The 22,258-nt window shown below is 41.9% G+C and overlaps 1 long non-coding RNA gene across 5 annotated transcripts in view; it reads left to right on the forward strand.

Moving 5' to 3' along the window:
• Window positions 1-20,177, forward strand: part of LOC135187928 (uncharacterized) — a 66,886-nt gene extending 46,709 nt beyond the window's left edge. For 4 of the 5 annotated variants that reach the window (XR_010307503.1, XR_010307505.1, XR_010307501.1 and 1 more), the window contains one exon: window positions 18,846-19,395. This is a non-coding gene — a long non-coding RNA (uncharacterized LOC135187928). Of the gene's footprint in view, window positions 1-18,845; window positions 19,396-19,750 lie in introns of those variants that run through there. The other variant, XR_010307506.1, reaches the window with a different exon arrangement.
• Window positions 20,178-22,258: the final 2,081 nt, after the last annotated feature.

The raw sequence follows: 22,258 nt of genomic DNA on the forward strand, positions 1-22,258 counted from the left end.
CTTTCCCCTTCACTTTCCCTTTCCCCTCTTTCCCCTTCACTTTCCCTTTCCCCTCTTTCCCCTTCACTTTCCCTTTCCCCTCTTTCCCCTTCACTTTCCCTTTCCCCTCTTTCCCCTTCACTTTCCCTTTCCCCTCTTTCCCCTTCACTTTCCCTTTCCCCTCTTTCCCCTTCACTTTCCCTTTCCCCTCTTTCCCCTTCACTTTCCCTTTCCCCTCTTTCCCCTTCACTTTCCCTTTTGTGGACAGCAATGAGATCTGCCCTGAGCTCTTCTCCAGGCTGCACACCTCCAGCTCCCTCAGCCTCTCCTCACAGGTCTGTGTTCCAGGCCTCTCACCCTCTTTGTCACCCTTCTCTGGACATGTTCCAGTATCTCAGCATCTCTCTTGAACGGAGAAGCCCAGACAGAACTGAAGCTGTGTGTTGAACCACTGCAGATACTTAAAAACATGTCATTGTATTAACATTATTAACAATTTAAAAATTAATTGAGATTGAGCCACTTTTTGAAGGACTAAGGAGAAACCATTCATATAGAATCCTGTAATTTAGTGGTACTTATAAGTGTATTTTTATTATTTCAATGTAGAAACAATTATTGCAATGGTTTGCACTACCAAAACTGTAAGGGCCAGATGGAGCTCTTCACTTGAGTAAAGTCTGAAATACCAAGTCTTAAGTAAATGATACAGTAAAAGCTTGTTAATTTTCATTCTGCTAATCTGCCCACTGCATAATTGACACACAAAAAAGGCATCCTCTTAGCTTCTGAGCAAGGATTGGATGGTTCAGTGTTATAGCATGGCTTCGAATTAGTTTTGCAAGTTAGAATATAGACCATTTAGTATGACTTAACACTATCATTATTATATGGCAGTATGCATTATTTATCACATTGCACTATTATTGCATGCTGCCATTACATATTATTATGAATGGTATGCACATGGTACATATGCAATATCCTAATCAACAAATTGAAGTGGTAAAGTGTTTTTAAAAAACTGAAATTGCTGCTGTTTCTTTCATATAGTTATTTGCCTGCTGTTAAAAGCAGGCATGATGTACTCAGAAAGTTCAGCTTCTTCCTTGTGAATCTCTCTCCAACTTGTACTGATGGAGTTGTTAGACTGGGTTGATGAATGAGGTTAATGGTGACTGGTCTTGCTTTGTTGGAAGGGACCACAAGGATCATCTATTTCCAACCCCCTTGCCATAGGCAGGGACATCTCACACTAGAAGAGGCTGTCTAGAGCCTCATGCAGCCTGGCCTTAAACACCTCCAGGGATGGGGCTTCCACCACCTCCTTAGGCAACTCATTTCAGAGTCTCACCATTCTCATGCTGAAGAACTTCTTCCTAACATCCAGTCTGAATCTACCCATTTCTAGCTTTGTTCCATTCCCCCCCCAAGTCCTGTCACTACCTGACATCCTAAAAAGTCTCTCTCCATCTTTCTTCTTTCCTTTCTTGTGAGATGCATGAATGGCTGCTCAGGAACTGTTTGCTATTGCCCCGAGCAGACGTGATAGAACTAGTTGTTCTTTGCCTTAGTTACTGATACTAACTCTGTCATATGTCTAGGCTACTAGCTAAGGTACTCAGAAGATTTACAGAAGTAAGATGAGACCAGCTTAGATGATTTACTGAACTCATGGGTAGATTTGAAAACCATGCTACTAAAATTCAGTCACCTTTTGACCATATATAGACAACAGATTTACCTGTCTAAAATACAGTTGCTATGCTCTTATGAAATATGGTTATTATTTGCTTTAAGTCAGAATATACTTCTACCCAACCTAAAATAGGGAGCTACGGAGGTGATTGTCCCGTTGTACTCAGCTCTGATGAGGCCACAGCTGGAGTACTGTGTCCAGTTATGGGCACCTTGGTACAAGAGTAATGTGGAGGTGCTGGGGTGAGTACAGAGGAGGGCAACAAAGCTGAGGAAGGACATGGAGAAGAAATCTTAGGAGGAGCGACTGAGGGAGCTGGGGATGGTTAGTTTGAAAAAGAGGAGGCTGAAGGGAGACCTCATTGCTGTCTACAGCTACCTGAAAGAACGTTGTGTAAGTTGGTGCTGGTCTCTTCTCACAGGTCATTAGTGATAGAACAAGAGGAAATGGCCTGAAGCTGTGACTGAGTAGGTTTAGATGAGATACTAGGAAAATTTGTTTCCCAGCAAGAGTGGTCAGGCATTGCAATAGGTTGTGTTTGAAGCCTGGATGTGTTTAGAAGCTGTTTGGATGCAGTGTTTAGGGATATGGTTGAATGTGACCTTTGTAGAGTAGAGTTATCAGTTGGACTTGGGTCATTTCCTACCTGAATGATTCTGTGATTTTGATAATTTTTACTAACTAAGCTCCCTCCAAGCCTGTGTTCATAGAGCTCAGATTCTGACGGCTCAGAAGATGAACACAGACTTGAGTCCTTCCTCTGCAATTATCTGATTTCAGCTGATTATAATTATTTTTAATAATTCAAATAATTTCCAGTGAACTAAATCATGAAATATGAATCTGGTTCTTCCACATCAATTGCTCTTTTATTCACTATAGTCAGTCTCTCCTTTTCTCAAGAATAACTAGGATGGTAGTGACAAAGTTTCAGAACTATTCTTCATGACTGTGTCACTAAATTAATTTAAAAGCCATGGAATTAAAGGATGTTTTGAGCTGGAAGCATCCTTTAACAGTCACCTACTCCAACAGCCGTGCAGTGAGCAGAGGCATCTTCAACTGGATCAGGTTGCTTAGAGCCTGAGTTTGAATGTTTCCAGGGACGAGGCATCTACCACCTCTTTGGGCAACCCATCTCAGTGTTCCATCACCTTCATTTTAGAAAGTGCTTTGCTTATAACTAGTCTAAATTTCCCCTCATTTAGTTAAAAACTATCACTACTTCTGTCTCAACAGGCCCTACTGAAAAACTTGTCCCTGTCTTTCCAGTAAGCTCCCTTTAAGTATTGAAAAGCTGCAATAAGGTCTCCCTGGAGCCTTCCCTTTGCTGGGCTGAACAAACCCAATTGTTTTAGCCCCTACTCAGGGGTGTTTCATCCCTCTGGTTAGTTTTACAGCCCTCTCCTGGACCCTGCTTCATGATCCCTCATGTCTTTCTTTTGCTGAGAACTTGAGAGTTGGATGGAGTACTCCAAGTGAGGTCTCACCAGGGCAGATTAGACCAGCAGGATCCCCTCTCTGTCTCCTGGCCATACTTCTTTTGATGCAGCCCAGGAAGCAGCTGGCCTTCTGTCTGTAAGTGCACATTACTGGCTGATGTCCAGCTTTTCATCCACAAGTAGCTCCAAGCCATTCTCCACAGGGCTGCTTTCAATCCCTTCAGCCCTCAGTGTACATTGCTACTAAGGGTTGCCCTGACTCAGGTGCAGCACCTTGCACTTGACAGTGTTGAACTTCACGAGGTTCACATGAGGCCCTTTCCTTATGTTGGTCTAGGTCTCCCTGCATGATACCCTGTCTCTCAGGCATGTCTACCACAGCATTCAGGTTGGTGTCATCTGCAAAGCTGCTGAGGGTGTACTTGGTCCCACTCTGACTATGCAATGATGCTGTGATAAAATGACTGGGTTTATTTACCACCCAAAGAAAAATCTCTTCAATAACTCTACTTAAAACTGGTGACAACAGAAACAGCATTGAGCTTGGGCAAACCTGCCTACTTTTCCAACAGAAGTCATGTTCTGAAAGCACAAACAGAATATTCAGTGACACAGGGAAGAAATTTGATTAATTATAATGTACCTTGTGATGCAGCTTCAAATGCATAAGGCAAAGAACATCAATAAGTCTGAGTCATCATCATCTCTCCAGAGAACTAAATGCTGCTGGCTCGCTTGCTTTTAGTGTGCGCCCTCTGCTATAGAAGCCACTGACTGGCAATGACGGTCTTACTTGCTACCCCATTTTATACTGAATGAGGTTGTGAGAAGACAATACATGCAGCCCAAGTACCCTGAGCTTTGACCATTTTGGTAGAAGACAGTGTAGAGAGTGTATTTGTAGTAATTTTCCACACATGATCGGAAAAAGGAGTCTGAAAAAGTCCATTCTGCTATGTCAGCAAGGTCCATTTTTTACTGTGTTACTGCATCACAAGTAGCCTCTGCTGGTTCCAGGATGGGGAAGCCCTATCAGGGGCTCCATTGCAAATCTCATGCCAAATGCTGTAGTGCTCTCAGAGACCTATTCAGCTGAAATTATATGCTGGCTTCTACAGATTTGGCTTTTGTACCTAGATGAGCCATTCAGCAGGGACACCAAGTAGGGCAAAAATGCATCTTTGTTGAAGCAAGATGGTGCCTGCCTGGCCAGGCTCTACATATGTGTTTATAGATAGAGTATAGGTACTCTATCACTGACTCAGGAATCACAGCCCTGCAGAGGAAGTGATGTTCCCAAGCAGCTACAGGAAATGTGACTTAATTTAATACCAGGAATCTTCTCTTTCAGTTAGCTTAATGATGGTATATTCCTTTAACCACTGGCACAGAAGCTCAGTACAGACACTCATTCCCACACACTTAGATGAGAGGCTGACCTATTGTACTCAAATGTGATGCACATACTGATTCTCAGCGTGCCAACACTCATGCCCATCTGCTAGAATGGCACTGTGCCCACTGCAAAGGTGGGACACCATTCTCAAGAGACCTAGGTGTCAATTGCCTATAGATTTAAAAGGATAGTTTGGAGAATACAGAAAGTGACACTTCCTTTGTGGGTGTCCTTTCTGTTGCCACATCCTAGTTCAAACATCGTTTGTCTGCGCCTGGCAAAACTCTGCTAATTCTGCCTTATAGCAAGTATCAGAAATGTGGTCTTTGAAATGATTCATAGACAAAATTCCAGATGGAAATAAGATTTTCTTTAAAAATGTTGCTAGGCAGAGTCAGCAACCATAAGGTAGAAACTCCCCCAAAGTTGCCCCTAATTTTGCAAAGCCAAACAATTAGGAAGCTGCTGAAGGCATAAAAGGCAAGGAACAAGTATCTGGAGAGGGGAGGGAACCACCACACCCACTGCTGGGATATGGAGCTTCATACAGCTGTGTCTCTCCTTTCTCAGCTCTCCTTGCTTTATTTTGGAAAATGCAGTTTCTTTCAAATCAAAGTGGTTGCACACAAAGCTCAATATGCAATCAGTCAGATTTGCAAGAGGACTCTGTGTGTACCAAAACAAATGCCCATATTTCTCTCTGGGAGAAATAAGAAAGAACTGAGATGGGGGAAGAATGTGATTCTCAGCTCACTTAAGCTTGATTCACCTTTATTCTTAGCTTAGTCAGCTTTTAAGGGTAGGACATTTCAGTTTACTGAATTTTTTTGAACATCCCAAGTCTTTCTTGATCTTTGTAGAAACCATACCATGATATCAGATGCCTGAATATTGATAAACTTGATTCAGAAACATCCTTGTATAAGAAACATATGGATGGTGGCAGTGTGAAATTGTGGCATGATAGAATTGTCAGGGCTGGAAGGGACCTCAAAGATCATCTAGTTCACACTCCCCCCTTGCTATGGGCAGGGCCACCTGACACTAGACCAGGTTGATCAGAGCCCCATCTAGCTTGGCCTTATCCCTCCATGAATGGGGCTAGCACCACCTCCCTGGGCAACCTGTTCCAGTGTCTCACCACCCTCGTGGAGCAACAGACACAGAGGATAAGGCTCTGCTGGAGGCATCACAACTTAACACATGCTAAGGAGCCTTGGAGAAAGGAAAGTAGGAATGTAAGTATAGACAGCAGTGAGAGGAGGCAGAGTCAGTGGATCTTGTTGCTGAGTTTGATCTATTTAACAAGAACCCTGCTCCTCAAGCTCCTGGGTTTTGACTACCCAGTCACTGCTAAGGGAAGGGTGACATCCCAGGGCATAGGGCTATATCTGCTAGGGTCCAGGTGTGTGCTGTCTTGTCCACTACTCACGTCAGACACGTGTCAGTTCTGAAATTTGAGGGAGCTTAGATCTTTCTCAGTATCAAGCTGGTGCTGGAAGTTATTCTTTTAGAATCTGTTTTGCAAGGAATTTTGGTGGAGTATGTTAGACTGTGCACAATGGCTGCGAGAAATGCTAGGATTCCTCAGGGTAAGCATTTGAATTTGGGAATTAGTTTGCACATGCATATCCATGCACATTTATTGTACAGTAGGTAGAGAAAGAAAAACAAATCAAACAAACAAAAAAAACCCCACCACCAACCAAAATAGTAGAAAACAAACAAAAGAACCCAAACCAAACTTGTTTCTGAGCTTAGCTTTTAGAATAAGGAAATGTTTGCACTGCACATTACCAGAATAAGAGCCTTAAAATTCCAGTACCTTCAGCCTTAGCATTTAATTTTCAATCAAATCTATCCCAGAACATGAAAGCAGAACCCTGCATGGCCAGTTTGTAAAGATATGTGTTCCTCTGTGACCTGAGCTAGATTATGGCCTTGTTGTGGCAGGGGGTTTGGACTCAGTGATCTCTTTGGGTCCCTTCCAACCCCTGACATTCTGTGATAGTCTGGTTACAGCTTCAGCAAAGAGCATGAGGAATCCCTTCTCTGCAGATAAGGCTTTCGTGTGTGCCATAGAGAGGGAGAATAAATCACACACATCTACAACAGCAGGGAAAAAATCTACAACTGTTTTGCATCTTGCTGAGAACTGAACTCTGCTGGGAAGGTTTCAGGAACAAGTTTAGGTTTCTTGTCCCTCTCTACTTCGCTATGCTGTGCACTTCCATTTTCCTGTCTTGGAAATGACTTGATGTGTCTGTGGAGCAGTTACCATGGTCAGACATTAACACACATTACTGAGCTCAATACAGGGTTAACTGGATGAAGTGTAATGGCTTCTGATTTACAGAGGTCAGGCTGATGCTCCCTTCTGGCCATCAAACATCTGATTTTCTCTGAAAGGTTTTGGTCCCCCCAGAACATATTCTTTATAAAACAAACTAACTGGCATCAGAAACAAGTTGGAAAAGAAACTGCTTATGTCTCATTTCAGTTTCTGTTGCCTATCTTAGCCTGATCAAGGTATGGAAAACAGTCTGCACATTAAGCATGTATGTTTAGCTAACTTTACAAATAGCTTTGAGGTTATATTTGTTATGTCTGGTTTATATGTAATGAATGGGCTTATTTCTGCCCTTTCTTCCTCTTTGTTTTCCTGCAAAGCAGAGACTGTGCAAGTGGCCTATACCCTCAATCAATGGTGTCTGCACAATTAACTACTAGAAAAGAGCCAAGCCCACTAGGTAGGTGACAGCTGCTTGAATTTAGGCTGACACCTCTAAACAGGAACAGAGATAGCAAACATAGCTGACGCTGGGATGTCTCCATGGGGAATACAGTAGATTAGCTAGCTCAGGATGGAACTTCTGTTGCATAAACACAAGCTACTGAGCATTTTATGGGCCTGATCCTTTGAAGCATCAGGCTGCCAGTGTCTCCAGATCCCACTGAATATGAGGGCAAAGTGAAGTTAGCTGTGTTGTCCATAGCATTTCCTTACAATTTCTGCTTTTGTGGATAAAGTCAATTGTTTTAAAGTCCACTCTATGGTGCTAATAGAAAAGTCTTTCAGATACTTAATTACGTAGAGAAAGGAAGAAAACCAGACAATGGACAAAAAGAGCATAGAAATTGATCCACTGTCTGACCACAGCAAAGTACAACTGCTGGGCTGAAGAGCAATAGTTTGTGACTGGATGAACTCCAGGAGGAACTTGGACATTAGTGTGGAGTCATTTAACTTTCAGTAAGTCCTCCTTGCTTCCTTTCTTCCTTTGCTCTCCTTCTCCCCTACTTCACAGTTTCTTCAGGAAAAGCTTCTAGAGCTGAAAATGTTGAGAGTAAATGAAGATGATGCTGGATGTTTCTTTTCATGTCACAGATCTTTTCAGCACTTAGTGAGGGAAGTAGTCACAGACATAAAATCCAACACACTTAGACCTAGAAGGACCAGCCCAAGTCAGAGTGCAGTCATTTCAACCTATCTCATAGGCTATTCCAATGAATCTTTTCAACAAGAAGCTAATATATCCTAGATGATTATAGCTGCAATGCTGAGGTAGGAACTGGAACATGACTACATTACAAGTACATGTAACTTATCAATGATGCAAGAATTGAATTGATGAGGAACCAAGACAGCCAAAGAAAAAGAGAAAACAAAGTATCAGTATCCCCATGTGAGAGAATAGAAGGCAAGGCACAGAGATTTTGAGCATTTAGCACTGGGCCATGCAGAAATAGGTGGTAGCTGTAGGATTTAAACCAGATCTCCTGACTTTTCATTCAATCTAGCTCTCTGATTATTCATTTCATGCAACAAAATATTCCAGCAGAAAAGTCCTGTGCTTATTTGCTTTCTTCCATTGACTCCTTTATCTTTGCGGCTTCTAGGTCCTCTTCACCTCTCTTTTTGTTGGACTGCAGCACTGCTCTTTTTTCCCCAGTGCTTTGCTACCCCTAGTCTACAGCCATGAAGATCTCTGCTGGTCTCTTACTGGGTAAGAGAGTAGATGGCACTCTACTCTCTTACCCAGTAATGGGGTAATATACAGATTCTTTGGCATTCAGTGTCTTGAGGGGTTGGTGGTATCAAAACAGAGGCCTGGATCAGTGCTGTCAATTTGGACTCCAGTAACATTCCCAAAGAGAGAAAGAAGTGGCAGGGACCATCAGTTTTGCTATGGCTCTGCAATGTCAGCTAGAGATTGTTAGTCTTCACTTGCCTTTTTTCTACCCTGAAGAGACAGTACAAATGTCTGCTGCTTTTCTCTCTTTTATTTCAGTGATAGATAAATGCTGTTACACCTCATTTATTGAGCCACTCAGTGTGTTTCACAAGGGAAAGGTAAAAAGCCAGACTGCCTTTCATGTCTGCTCTGCAGAGTACAGCACATAGGGAAAAAGTTCCCTGGATATAGGATTTGGGTGAAGCTGGTCTATATATGGTCTTGTCCTTGGGCTTACTTCTAACGAGTGCCTGAGGGGGTTCCTTGAATGCCATTTTGGACTTGAAGAGGCAATTTTGGACTTGAAGAGGCAATTTCCACAGAACTGAATATAACAGTACATCAGTATCATCCTGGGTAGTATAAAGCTGTCTCTGCTCCGCACTGTGTGACTGTACCTATGTGCCATGTGATATGTAGTTTACATCCCATAATCACTCTGCTGTCTAGTATGCTCTAAACTGACTCCACTTCTGTTTGTTGTGAAGTCTCCCAATTAACCAAACCAACATCCACTGCTCTGTGTCTGTGTGCCAAACCTGAAGCTGCCATTTTTTTATAAACCTAAAGATATGTAGCAGCAAAAAACTGAAAAGATTAAAAATGCCTGTGGGGAAAAAATGATCATTAAAGTTATGGAAGGTAGTTCTTTAAACCATTAGATTTGAAGATGGTGGAAAAGTAATAAAGAGGAAGGCCCCTATGAACAGGAAGACTTAATGGGAACTAGTGATAGGACAATTAGCCTAAGATTTGGGAAAGCTGGATTCACCTCCCTGCTCTGCTACCAAGAAATAACACTGTGCTGGGCAACTTAATCGTTTCTTTGCTGTCAGGGTGTAATAGAGCACATGGGAATATGCTGTACTTTACAACCTCACAGGAGAATTATTTGGGTAAACTAATGAAAGGCTGTGAGACACTCAGGTGTCATGGTCATGGGGAAGGAAAAGAAGGAAGAGAGACTGAGACAGAAGATCCTGATGGCCATATAGTAGAAACAAGCAACAGAAAAGCTCTCATGCAAAGCTTGCCTCAGATCCAAATGGTTTCATGTCTACAGGTTGGGAGGCTTTAAGGATACTCAGCATACCCTGTAAGAATTGGCTCATGGATACTGAGAAGTCTATCATTTCCACCCAAAACTAAAACTGCTATTATGGATCCTGTTTTCTGCTGCCTGGTCATGTCCTGAAGGTGCCTGTGCCTACCAGCTCTCAGCCTGCAAACCAAATCCTGCAGCTGAGGCTTGGGAAGGTATGGCAGGAGGGCAGGAAATGAAGATTGAATAAGGTTGGGAGGGGGTGGAAGAGCAGTCTTCAGGCACTGTGGTGTAGGGTAGGAGGGTGCAGAAAGCAGGAGACATTGGGCTGAAGATGGGATTTGGACAGATTACTCAGACCATGTGGCTCCTTATTTGTTCTTACCGCAAAATGCAGGACCACACTTCAGTTTTTCTTTGGATGTTATTATAGCTAGCTCTGAGATAATTACATAAGTGAAAATAATTGCCATCTATTGTCAGTAAGAAGGGCATTTCCCTTTCATGCTGTCATGCCCGTTAATTGCATCCTTAGCAGCAATACTTTGCAGAGGTAGTAGTGGTGAGAAGTGAGATGCAGCTCTTTTCTAGGAGCTCGGAGACCTCAAGCAGCTTTCTGGCCTGTTAAATGCTGCTTCTTCACTGTCACCCTGTGTGCTGGTTGTTAGTCGCAGGACACTTAGCCCCTGCTCAGCCTGCAGCACAGCTTGTGAATGGGGCTCTCTGCTGACCTGAATTGTCTATCAAGGGCCAGCACTGAGAAAAGCACAGGAAATGCTTCATCTTCATTCTCAGTATCGGTGGAGGAGGGCAGGCTGACAGAGGAGGAGGGAAGGAGGGGAGGTAGCCAAAGGCGATGAGAGTCCTGGCTTTCCAGCTGTGAATTGGTTTACGTGTCTCTTGGAGCTGTAGCCCTGTAGGAGTATAGCAGACTTGAAGGCTGCGAGGAGTGTTCTGCTTCTGTAGCCACGAGGAGACACTTGAATTAATTTGTAGATGAAGGAAATGGAGCGTGGGGTATTCAAAGGTCATGATTTTCCAAGACAGGTTTCTAAAGGTTTGCATCCAAATCTGCTCTAAGTGAACCACACAGAGCTGTTACAGCTTGAGTCGCTGCTTTGTGCAAACAGAACAGTAGCAACACATGCCTTAAAATATCACACATAATCCTTCTCCCTGTTAAGACTTATCTTGGGCAAGAAAGATTACATCTTTGTTCTAGGATATAATTACAAAATAGACCAAGATTTCTACCTTTGTGGTCTTCAAGAGTCTTGAAAATTTGCATATCAAGCCAAAAGCCTAGAAAAGCTGTTTTGTGGATGTTTGAAAACAGTTGCAATCCTTAAATATTAAATCTCATGGTAATTTCCAGTGAATAGCATTGGAATATAGAGTTGTACTTTATACTTTTACAAAAACTAGGAGCATGTCTGTATCTTTCACTGGAGCAGTTAGGTGAAGGAAGAAAAATTGCTTCATGCTTTTCATTTTTTTTTGTTCTGAATTCAGTTTCACTCTCCACACTTTCCTCAACTGACTCGGGTCTCAAACTAATTGAAAGCAAATTGAACTTTTTCTCCTCTCCCTTCCCTTCCCTTCTCCTCTCCCTTCCCTTCCCTTCTCCTCTCCCTTCCCTTCCCTTCTCCTCTCCCTTCCCTTCCCTTCTCCTCTCCCTTCCCTTCCCTTCTCCTCTCCCTTCCCTTCCCTTCCCTTCTCCTCTCCCTTCCCTTCCCTTCCCTTCTCCTCTCCCTTCCCTTCCCTTCCCTTCCCTTCTCCTCTCCCTTCCCTTCCCTTCCCTTCTCCTCTCCCTTCCCTTCCCTTCCCTTCTCCTCTCCCTTCCCTTCCCTTCCCTTCCCTTCTCCTCTCCCTTCCCTTCCCTTCCCTTCTCCTCTCCCTTCCCTTCCCTTCCCTTCCCTTCTCCTCTCCCTTCCCTTCCCTTCCCTTCCCTTCTCCTCTCCCTTCCCTTCCCTTCCCTTCTCCTCTCCCTTCCCTTCCCTTCCCTTCCCTTCCCTTCCCTTCCCTTCCCTTCCCTTCCCTTCCCTTCCCTTCCCTTCCCTTCCCTTCCCTTCCCTTCCCTTCCCTTCCCTTCCCTTCCCTTCCCTTCCCTTCCCTTCCCTTCCCTTCCCTTCCCTTCTCCTCTCCCTTCCCTTCCCTTCTCCTCTCCCTTCCCTTCCCTTCTCCTCTCCCTTCCCTTCCCTTCCCTTCTCCTCTCCCTTCCCTTCCCTTCCCTTCTCCTCTCCCTTCCCTTCCCTTCCCTTCCCTTCTCCTCTCCCTTCCCTTCCCTTCCCTTCCCTTCTCCTCTCCCTTCCCTTCCCTTCCCTTCTCCTCTCCCTTCCCTTCCCTTCTCCTCTCCCTTCCCTTCCCTTCTCCTCTATTTTTTTCTTTCCTGCCTGCAAGGAGATCCTGATACTTCTTTTGTTTTGTGGCTGAACCCAGCAAAAACGTAATTTTGCACAGATTCCTTTTGTCAGACATCCCCAGTTTTCTATCCAAATTGATTTGTGCCTTTGCAGTGAAGCTTCACTAAAGATCAGGCCAAGCAGTCTTTAAAAAGTACAGGGCTTCAATGATAGACAGATGGTGGCTTTCATGATGTCAGGAAGTGTCAAATATTATGGTTGGCTGCAGAATGATGGCTACTTTCCAAACAGATTGAGAAACAGACAGAAAGAGCAAGAACACCATTTGTTGTATTTAGATACATTGTGAACAGAAGGAAGCAAGACAGAGCATACTTTTACACATCTTTTTTTTCCACTCCTTGTAAAAACAGTTTAGGATTTGTTATGTTATATTAGCCCTATCATTATGCAAAAACATGTGAAAAACAGAAATACTGATATATGGGAAAAAAAAGTTTCCATTGTGACTCTGACTTGATTTAATTTCCATGGGGAATTGTTTTTTTAGCATTGCAAACAGAGAGAAACATGTGACTTAATATATATATATTAAAGGAATTGCTGTTCTATTAAGATAACTTGAAACAAATATATATACATGTGTGTATATATATATATATATATATAAAATATATATCATAGAATCAACCAGCTTGGAAGAGACCTCCAAGATCATCCAGTCCAACCTATCACCCAGCCTTATCCAATCAACTAGACACACACACATATATATATATATATATATATATATATAAGCTAAATATACACATATATATCCATTTTCCACACACAATCTTTCCCCCCCCCCAAAATCAAAATCAACCTGCATGATCTTCCAAGCTCCTGCTTGGGATATCACTCATTTCAGTACTCAGACTCAAAGAATTGCTTTGGTGCTGAACAGGAATGGGTGGGTTTTGTTTGATTGTGTTGATGCTTCTAGAGCTGGGGGTCGGCACCAGGACAGTTTTGAAGTATAATAAGTTTGAAGTATAATAAGTGCTGAGAGATAACTTTGAGTATTTTAATAAAAATATTGAAGGCAAAGGTCATGCAATGGTCTCTGCCTAAATGGGGGTGGATTAAGCTGCACAGGGCCTGAATGTCATCAGCAAGTCAGAGATTGCTTGTGTCTGAGGGATGGGGAAAATTTTGTCCCTAAAAAATAGTTTAGAATTGAAGTTGCTTACTTGAGTAGTCTTTTGTGCTATGGAGCTCACTATGGAAGATACTGTTTTACCTTAGCAGTCTACTTCAGGTCAGCATTTTGGTAAAGCAGACTGTTTCTTTTGGCTATCACATTGCTAAATATGTATCCCATGTAGGTTTTATGTGCCTAGGACAACTACTGGAATGGCTGTCTGCTTCTGTGGCTGTAAGAGAGAAATGTAGAGGTGCTCACACAGTGATGGATTAGGCAGATGACTGCAGTTGCTGGACAGGATGATGTCTCTGGCTTTGAGGACACTGGTGTGTGCACTGGTGTGGCCTCTTGGTGGCCGTGGAAGCAGAGGTCTGCAGGAAACACAGTATGAGACCTGGGATAGAGGCCAACACATGGGGAAATCCACTGAAACAAGAATTGTCCTGCCTGTACTTATGGTCTTGTTTTGGTTGGTCTGTCAGATGGCTAAGCAATTTAAAGTTAAGAGAAGAAACTGACCTAGGTCAAGACAGATAAAGAGCAAGAGAAAGGGCCTGTAAGAAAGAAAAAAAACTAAGAACCTGGGAACTAGGACAAGTGATCTGTGTGCATTCGTGCTCGTTTTATTCATTTAGGAGCTTTTCCATGATGCCATTCACTGTCTACATATAATCACTCCTTTCCTCCTTCACTGCTCTCACTGCATGTCTGTTTCTCCAAACTACCTGAATACTTCGACAGAAAATAAATGCTTATGTTTATGATAATTAAATCCCTGTAAAAATAAGTGACCACACTTGAGAACATTATTTGTTCTTTTTGGTTGTTCACCATTCAGCAGTGGACTGGCTGAATCCATGGAGCCATCATGTGAGAATAAGTTTACCCTTCCAAATTATATCAACATTTGCAAACAGCATAGTAATTATGGTCCATGAGGATCCCCCTTAACTAGAATCCTGTTGCTCTGTGGAAAGACAACAAAAACTGTAGACTGGAGCTTATTCCTGGCTTATTAAAGTGCAGTTTCTGGTAAATGATGCCTAGTCGAGGGATTGAATTTTTCTGCTTGTCTGCTTTTGCCAAACTTGCTGCACACTCCAACATTCTCCCTCTCTGAATACCAAATATATCTATTTTTAATTCTTTATCTTATTTTGGTCCTTCTCTGTCTTTTGTAAGGATGTTATATGAATTGAAGGCATTTTTCTCTCATTCATTCTTTGTCTATAAACAAGCATGGAATGACTAATACAAAAAATGTGTGCAAGTAAACATTCAAGCTCTGAAATTAATTCTCTTTGCCCATAAAGAACCTATTCATATTTCCTTCTTGGTGAAAGAATATGAAAATTTACTTTTAGCAGGAAGGTTTGTAAAAACAAACATGATGAAATTTTGTTTCACACAAGCATTTCTGAAAGACTAATTTTTTTTTGGGGGGAGGAGTGTGACAGAGAATTGTGCGTGCTGTAAGTAGTGTTTTTCACACTGGCGCAGTCAGAGAGGACAAACAGTGTGACCTGATATACCAACCCCAAATAAGAGAGCAGCTTGAATTTCAAATATTTGCAATCAGTTCACAGGGTAAAAAATTCAGATACATTTGTTGAGCACATTTAAATGAGAAAATCATGATCTGCTGCTAGATACTCTGCAAGAAGCAAAAGAGGCTAATTTAGTCGAAGAAATTACAGGCAGAGAATTACTCACTCAGCGCTACTGGCAAATAGTAAACGAGTGGCACCAAGGTTTTAATTCAAGCACTTAACAAAGAAAGCAACTAATAGCATCTTCCTTTTTCATCTGAAGTACTATAAAGCAGAGGGCTAGCCCTCCTGCCAAATTGCTTTTGCAGAAATGTGACTTCCGCTTTCATTATTTTTACTCAAATTGCCTTAATTAAAAACTACCTCTGCAGTTCTGACTTTGATCTTGTTTTCAGACTGGGTGCGGCTGGGTTCATCTCTATGGACTTGTTTGCTGCTGAATTCGGGTCAGAAATCACAGCCTCTTTGCTGCAGAATATGCCTCCAAATTACAGCTGTCTAGGGAAAAAATGTAAATTGATCTGGTACTTTTCTTAATATTTATAATGAATTGGGAAGCTATTAAACAACTTCCCATGTTGGGAGATGTTGCCCATCCCATTTTTCTTTTCTTTTAGAATCATAGAATCAGTCAGTGTTGGAAGGGACCACAAGGATCACCTAGTTCCAATCCTGCCATGGCCAGGACACCTCCCACTAGATCAGTCTATATAGAGCCTCATCCAGCCTAGCCTTAAACACCTCCAGGGATGGGGCTTCCACCACCGTCCTGAACCTTTTCTACTACAGCATTGCACAGTACAGAATTAAATAGCAATTTCAAAATTTCCTATTCAATTTTAAAGCTTCCCACACCTGTAAGCCCCAAACTCCTCCTTAGGCAAAATTCAACTACAGACTGATTACTTGTGTCACTTGTGCCCTTTGCAAAGTGTGTGGATGTTAATTAAGGTTTCATGTTCTTACTTTGGTTCCAAATGATTAGTAATGGGATGATTTACTGGTGGCATCAATTCTGAGTAAGTATTGTGGATAATAGCTGTAGTGGCATGAAAACTGACAACACTAATAGGTTTTGGTTGCCTGAGGAAATACCATGGTGTTTGGGATTAGGATTCAGAAGCCAGTTCAAAAACATGATTTCATCTCAGGGTCTAGTGGTGAAAGTAACTGAGTCTAGTCTCTTGCCATAAGAGAATTTCTCTCCTGAGCTGTCAGCTCACTATAGTATGAGGCAAGAACCGAATGATCCTCTCAAAAATGCTAATCAGCTAGTGGAAAAAAACAAGTCTGATCCACTGCCTGAAGGGAGACTTCCCAAGTGTATTCCATCATGGTCCTTGAGCTTGGGCCATGCTCAAAATGATCATTTGTCCTTTTCCAAGGCGTGTGGATTCACAATAGGGCCTTTCTTATCCCTTTCTCTTGTCTTGCATACCTGTGAAAAGTCTTCCATGGGAGGAAGGCAGTGAGAGACATTCCATATGCAGAGGTTTTTGCAGGCTGTGTGTTGCAGTCCCCATCTCATCACCTTACTGGATTATAGAAACATGTAGCCTGGTGAGTGCATAAATATGTAATAGCCTCTGGTTTCATAACCTGTCCCAGTTATTGCAAGACAAACTGAGAGTCATAGTGTAAAAAAAGTTCTGATTTTGATGACCAGAAAGTCTGAGATTCCTAATGACTGGAATGCAATTGTGAGTGGATTGACACCTAAAGAAATTATTTTTCTTATGGACCATTTGTGTTCTCCTGTATATTAGCCAGGCCTAAAAAGGCTAAAATGGTTGCACACAGGATAGCACTAGAGAATAGCTTTAAGTACATTTGGTATCTTCTGCTGGCACCCTAGACATAAAGTTCACTCATCATGTGAAAGTTGTTCTCATGAGTCAGAGAAAAACACTCCCTCCTTAGGCTTATTCCAGGCCTGTTATGATGCAGAAGAAATTTTATAGTTTTAAGGCAGTAGCAATATTTTCTAAAGAGAGGAAAAAACAACAACTTTACTTCCTAAAATAGGGTCAAGGATAGAGAAGAGAAAAAAGAATTGCCTATTGCAAATATTTGATGTGATATTTCATAAGATCTTCAAATATTTCTTTATAAGGTCTATATTTTGCACTGTGGCAATGTGCTACACAAATAGAGAACAGCAGTGGGTAGCTTTGGGAAGGTCTTTCTGACACTATCCTGTGTATTCTTTAGCTACGAGATCATAGCCTTGATTTCATTACTAGAGAACAGTTGTAAAACTGAGTGGTAAATAGATCAAGAAAGCAGTCATCAAGGATTGTGAAGACATGTAATGAATTAGTTCCTTAAAGGTCTGTCTTGGTTATGATTGTGCTAAGTGTAAGTGTACTGGAGGCAACCAGGGACAGTCTCAGGCTGTTCCAGAGGAGATTTAGGAAGTTCTTATCAGAAAGAGTGATTGGCACAAGAATGAGATGCCTGGAGAGGTGGTGGAGTCACCATCCCTAGAGGTGTTTTGAAAGAGAATGTGATGCTTGATGCCATGGTCGAGTTGATTAGATGGTGTTGGTGATAGGTAGGACTTGATGATCTCAAAGGTCTTTTCCAACCTGATTGATTCTGTGAAAGCACAGGGTTAGAAAGCTAAGTGATCTTGACAAACTGAGAAGCAGCCTGAAGAAGCATAACAGAAGATACTAATCAGAAATAACCACAAGGTATTGCCCTTGGGCAAAAATAATAACTGTGCAAAGAGAGGATGAGGAAACTGTTGTGTTGCAGTTTGGAAACAGATATGGGAACAATAAACTCAGTATCAGTCAACAGGTCATTCTGATAAAAAACCAACACAGTAGATGTTGAGTTGCCCCTGATATGCCAAATACATGAAGTGAACTCTTCACTGTGGCTGGAAGTGACAGAGCTTCAGACTTACCCTTGATCAGTTTCAGATGAGATCCAGAAAAGTCCAGACAAGCTCTGGAAGTCAGGCCCAAAAGAATGAAACAAGGTGTTTTCTTCACTCGAGGGAAGTCTGGTGAGAAAAGGACCATGGCAAAAGTTTCCAAATTAATCCAGAGAAGAAAATAATTTGTGCTTAGGGAGGATTGGACAGGAGATAGGTTTAAACTTCAGTAAGAATGGCAGTTTGAACAGGTTTTTCTAGGTGTCCAGTAACACAGGTGTCCTGAGGATGTAGTGTCAACCTGTTAATGCTTGCCCTTTGGGAGTGCTGAAGGTTCAAATGCTTCCCTCCCTAAGGGATAGGAGACCACTCCACTACCTCCTGAGACAACTTTGGCCTCTGCTTTTGTTTGCTGACTGCAATCACTGTCTTGCCTCAGCTCGAATAGACCAAAATAAAACTGAATGTTCCAGAGTTTTGCTACAAGGGACTGTCCATATTAACAGATATTTAAGGTTGCTCAGTTTCTTGTTATCGAATTATGAAAGAAATACATTCATTAAACAAATTCAGAGGCTTTCATTATATCAGCTGCTTTTTTTTTCCCCCGAGAGCTTATTTCCTTGCAGACTTTTTCAATAGCTATCAAGTTTGCAGAAAATATAAATAAATGGCTCTCCATGAAGATGGTGCCATTCTTTATGGAACTGCATCAGTGATAGCTCAAATTTATATTGCTCTGCAGCACAATTTTAATATCGTTCTGGCCTGGTTTAGGCATAATCAAGTCTTCTGTTGAAAAAGCTCTTGTAAGGAGCAATTAAACATTAGTACTTTAGCTAACCCCATATTAAATTATGTCTTTGAATTTAAGTATCTGGGAATCATCTTAAATCTCAGCCTGAATTTTAGGTGGTATTGTATCTGCAATTTATATTGAGGTACAAGACAATCTGTTTGCATCTTGATTTACTATTTATAGCTTGAAAAGTTATTTTATTGCTAAGTGTTCTATGCAACTTGTAGTAAGGCCACTAATAGTTTTAGGTACTGTTATTTATGATTACAGTGTCTGCTTTTCAACAAAAGAAGCTGAACATTCAGCAAGCAAATTTTACCATACTTTTTGAAAGCCTTGAAGTAAATCAAAGCCAGCGGGGTGCTTTTCAGCAAGCATTGGCAGAGGTTCCAGCCCTTCCAGTGAAGACTCCTAACCCAGAGGAAACAAAGGCCTTTGGACTGCTGTGATGCTGAAGGGATCAACGGGACCTGTTTTTTCAGGCATGAGCAGAAGATTATCTGGAAGAAATCTGACCTACGAGGATCTCACCTTGCCTTTGCTGTAGACTGGCAGGACTAGCCCTGAGCATTCTCATGGACAAGCTGATGTGTGAGTCTGAGTGCTCTGAAGCAGACAATGACGGTAAGTACAGTAACTGAGAGTACAGCAAGCTGGCAAGTATATGCAGTTTAGATTGACACTGGGCTGAAAATAGTGCCTTATATCTTCCTCAGGGTAAATCGCTGTTGAACATTATATCTAGAGTCTCTAAAGCCTGGGAGAAGCTTTGTGTATGGGATGGTAAATTTGTTTTAGCATTAAATATGCCCATTGTTTATGTCATTTTTTTAATCACGGATGGAAGCTTACAGGTTAGTTTCCCTGTCAGAACAGAGATGTTCCCTGGAGGCATTCAAGATCAGGCTTGATGGGGCTCTGAGCAACTTGATCTATTTGGGGATGTCCCAGCTTACTTGAGGGGGTTGGGCTGGATGACCTCTAAAGGTCCCTTCCAGCCTAATGCATTGTGTGATTCTATCTGTCAAAGCATTAGGGAAAAAGGAATTCATGTCATTTGCATGATAGGAAAGGCAGGTTCTGTGCATAAATCTCCAAGGCTGAACATGTTATGCTTATTTGGGTCAGACTGGATGAGTATGGGCTACCTAATTTCCTTCTTACTTTCCATGTAGGACACAGTACACCAGCCTGACAAAGCAAAAACAGTCACACTTGTTAGACCCTTCACGTGCTGGGTTAAAACAAACAGTAGAGAGGTTACAGCATGTGGTAGTGTCCAGATACAGTTCTCTGATTATAAGAACTGATTTCTCCATACCAAAGATCTATTCTGGAGTGTCTTTTGTGCTTCAAGGACTTCCCCTTCTCCCAGTTTTGAGCTCATGAAGAAAGAAACAGTAATTGTGAAACTAAATTTGCTTCTGTGTGCTCCCACAAGACACAAACACTGATATGATCATAAGATCTAGCTAAATATTTGAGAACTGCAGTGCAAATAAAATCTATGAAAATTTCTGCTTCAGCAAGCCATGTGGCTTCTTGGCATGAAGACTTGCCTAAAGACAGCCAGATTTGGGCCTGTGAAATTTGTTTGTTGTACATTAGCTTTCAGGAGACTGGATGGAAACCTTGCTCTCGATTTTCCTAAGCAGCCTATGCTCCTCGTTGTACAATCAGCTGTCTCAAGGAGCAAGCACAGTAGTTACTAGAAGACATCCCAGTAATATGAATTAAAAATCTTTCAGGTTTGCTAATTTTTACTATCATCTTTTCAGCAATTAAAAAGTTTACACTTCTAATAAGACCATGGTAGAAGACAGTGTTTGTTTTGGAAGGTGATGTAACCAAGCCTCCAACTGGTACATCACCCATGAACACACTCAAAAATCATCTCAACACAGGCACCAATATTCAAGCTTGGGGTAGAAAAGACTTCATCTTTCTTGCCTGACGTATTCAGTAAGTTTTCTAGTACTTGAGCTGCCTGTGTTAGATCACAGAAGTAGCGGTATCTCCAGAGGCTATTCAAATTCTGTAGTTTGGAATTATTCCTCTCCCATCCCAAGAAGTCAGCTTTAGCTTTGCTTTCTGACTCCCATCCCGTTTCTCTTAAGTCTGTTAGTTCTGATCCTTTTACATTTTCAATTAAGATACACCAGCATTCTAGCTACCTGGGGGTATGGGACTGAGAACAGGGGAATAAAAGGACATCTTCCTGGTGCATTTACTATTAGAACAGCTGGAGAGAGATATAATTACTGTAGTCCCATCCAAGCTTAGCATCGCCACAAAACACCAAGGATGGCGTTTAGCTGAAATGTTCCTCTGTAGAGTTTCATTGCTTTACTCTTGTTCGTAGCTGAGAGCTTAGCCTATAGCAGCCTGTGCCACAGTTAATGAAAATTGAAAAGTTGCATTATATATTGTCCTTCAGGGGAAAAAAATGAAAACATCAACTTTATCTACAAAGACGGTTTCATTCCAGCTGCTGCATTTAGGAACTGATGTGCACACAAGGCATGTACATTATCCAAGAGTCTCTGTCCCCAAAGAATGGATGAAAGAAGGTTTTCTGGGCATGAATCTCTGGGTTTTGGAGCAGTGTTATGATAATTTGTTGTTTATAGTAGGCTACACCATAAGGGAGGTTTTACATGGAGTCTGTAGACTGAATGACGAAGTCATTCACAAATTCTACTGGAAAGGGATAGATGGATGGAGCCCATTATTGAAACAGCTTCTTCCTTCAGTGATATCGAGAGGACAGGCCAACAGCAGGCAATTTCCATGTCTGTGGGAGCCAACCTTGTCTTTTGTTAAGAAATAAGATACTGTGGCTTTGGTTTCTGAGTATATTTCACGTAGCATATGCAGCAGTAAGCAGGGCAGTAAGGATTGAACTGTAACTTGAAGAAAGGTTAGAATCTGAATAAGAGAGTTCAACCTGGCCTAGCCCTTTATATCTCAGTAGAAATCAATGGGAAAAGAAAATCAGCAAAGAAGCATCCATAATGACATGCATACATGTGTGCATACATATCTATAGCTCAGATGTGTGTTTCATCTTCCCCTTTTTAATCTCCAATGAGGAGAGTTTGATTGCAGGCTTGTCTTTCAAAACTGTTACTAATTCCTTCAGTACATCCAAATTAAAGATTTTCCCCTCCTCCCTCTCTATTAGTTCTGGGGGCCCCAGAAAGCAATTTTTTGACTGTTGAAGCTGTCAGAATAGAGTCAGTCATTAGTCTATCTAATTAGATGCTTTGGTCAAACATAGTGATCACTTGAGTGAACCAGGACAATTATGTCATAGCAGGGATGGGATTTTAAAGGACAGAAATAGTCTGATAGCATAATAAGTGTCAAACGTCATGGATATGTTTTTGTAGTAACCAAATTATCCCTGTGAACTTGACCCATTCCACTAAGCTTTAAAAATGTTGGTCTCAAGGCTCATAATGAAATTTGTTCCACTGTGTGCAGTCATGTGCAGCCCTTCAGCTTCAGCCAGCCAGGCTAGAGGGCTCCTTTTGTCAGGCTGAGATTCTGCTCTCTATTAACCTCCCAAACAGTGCCCAGTTCAACTTTACAGCTTCTAATTACATTTGTTCCCCTTTGTGCAATTTGGCTTACCCTATGCACCCAGACTACTGGCACTCACATAGGTCTCCAGAAATGTC

Source organism: Pogoniulus pusillus, chromosome 28 (genome assembly GCF_015220805.1).
Source record: "Pogoniulus pusillus isolate bPogPus1 chromosome 28, bPogPus1.pri, whole genome shotgun sequence".
NCBI classification, from domain to species: Eukaryota; Metazoa; Chordata; class Aves; order Piciformes; family Lybiidae; genus Pogoniulus; species Pogoniulus pusillus.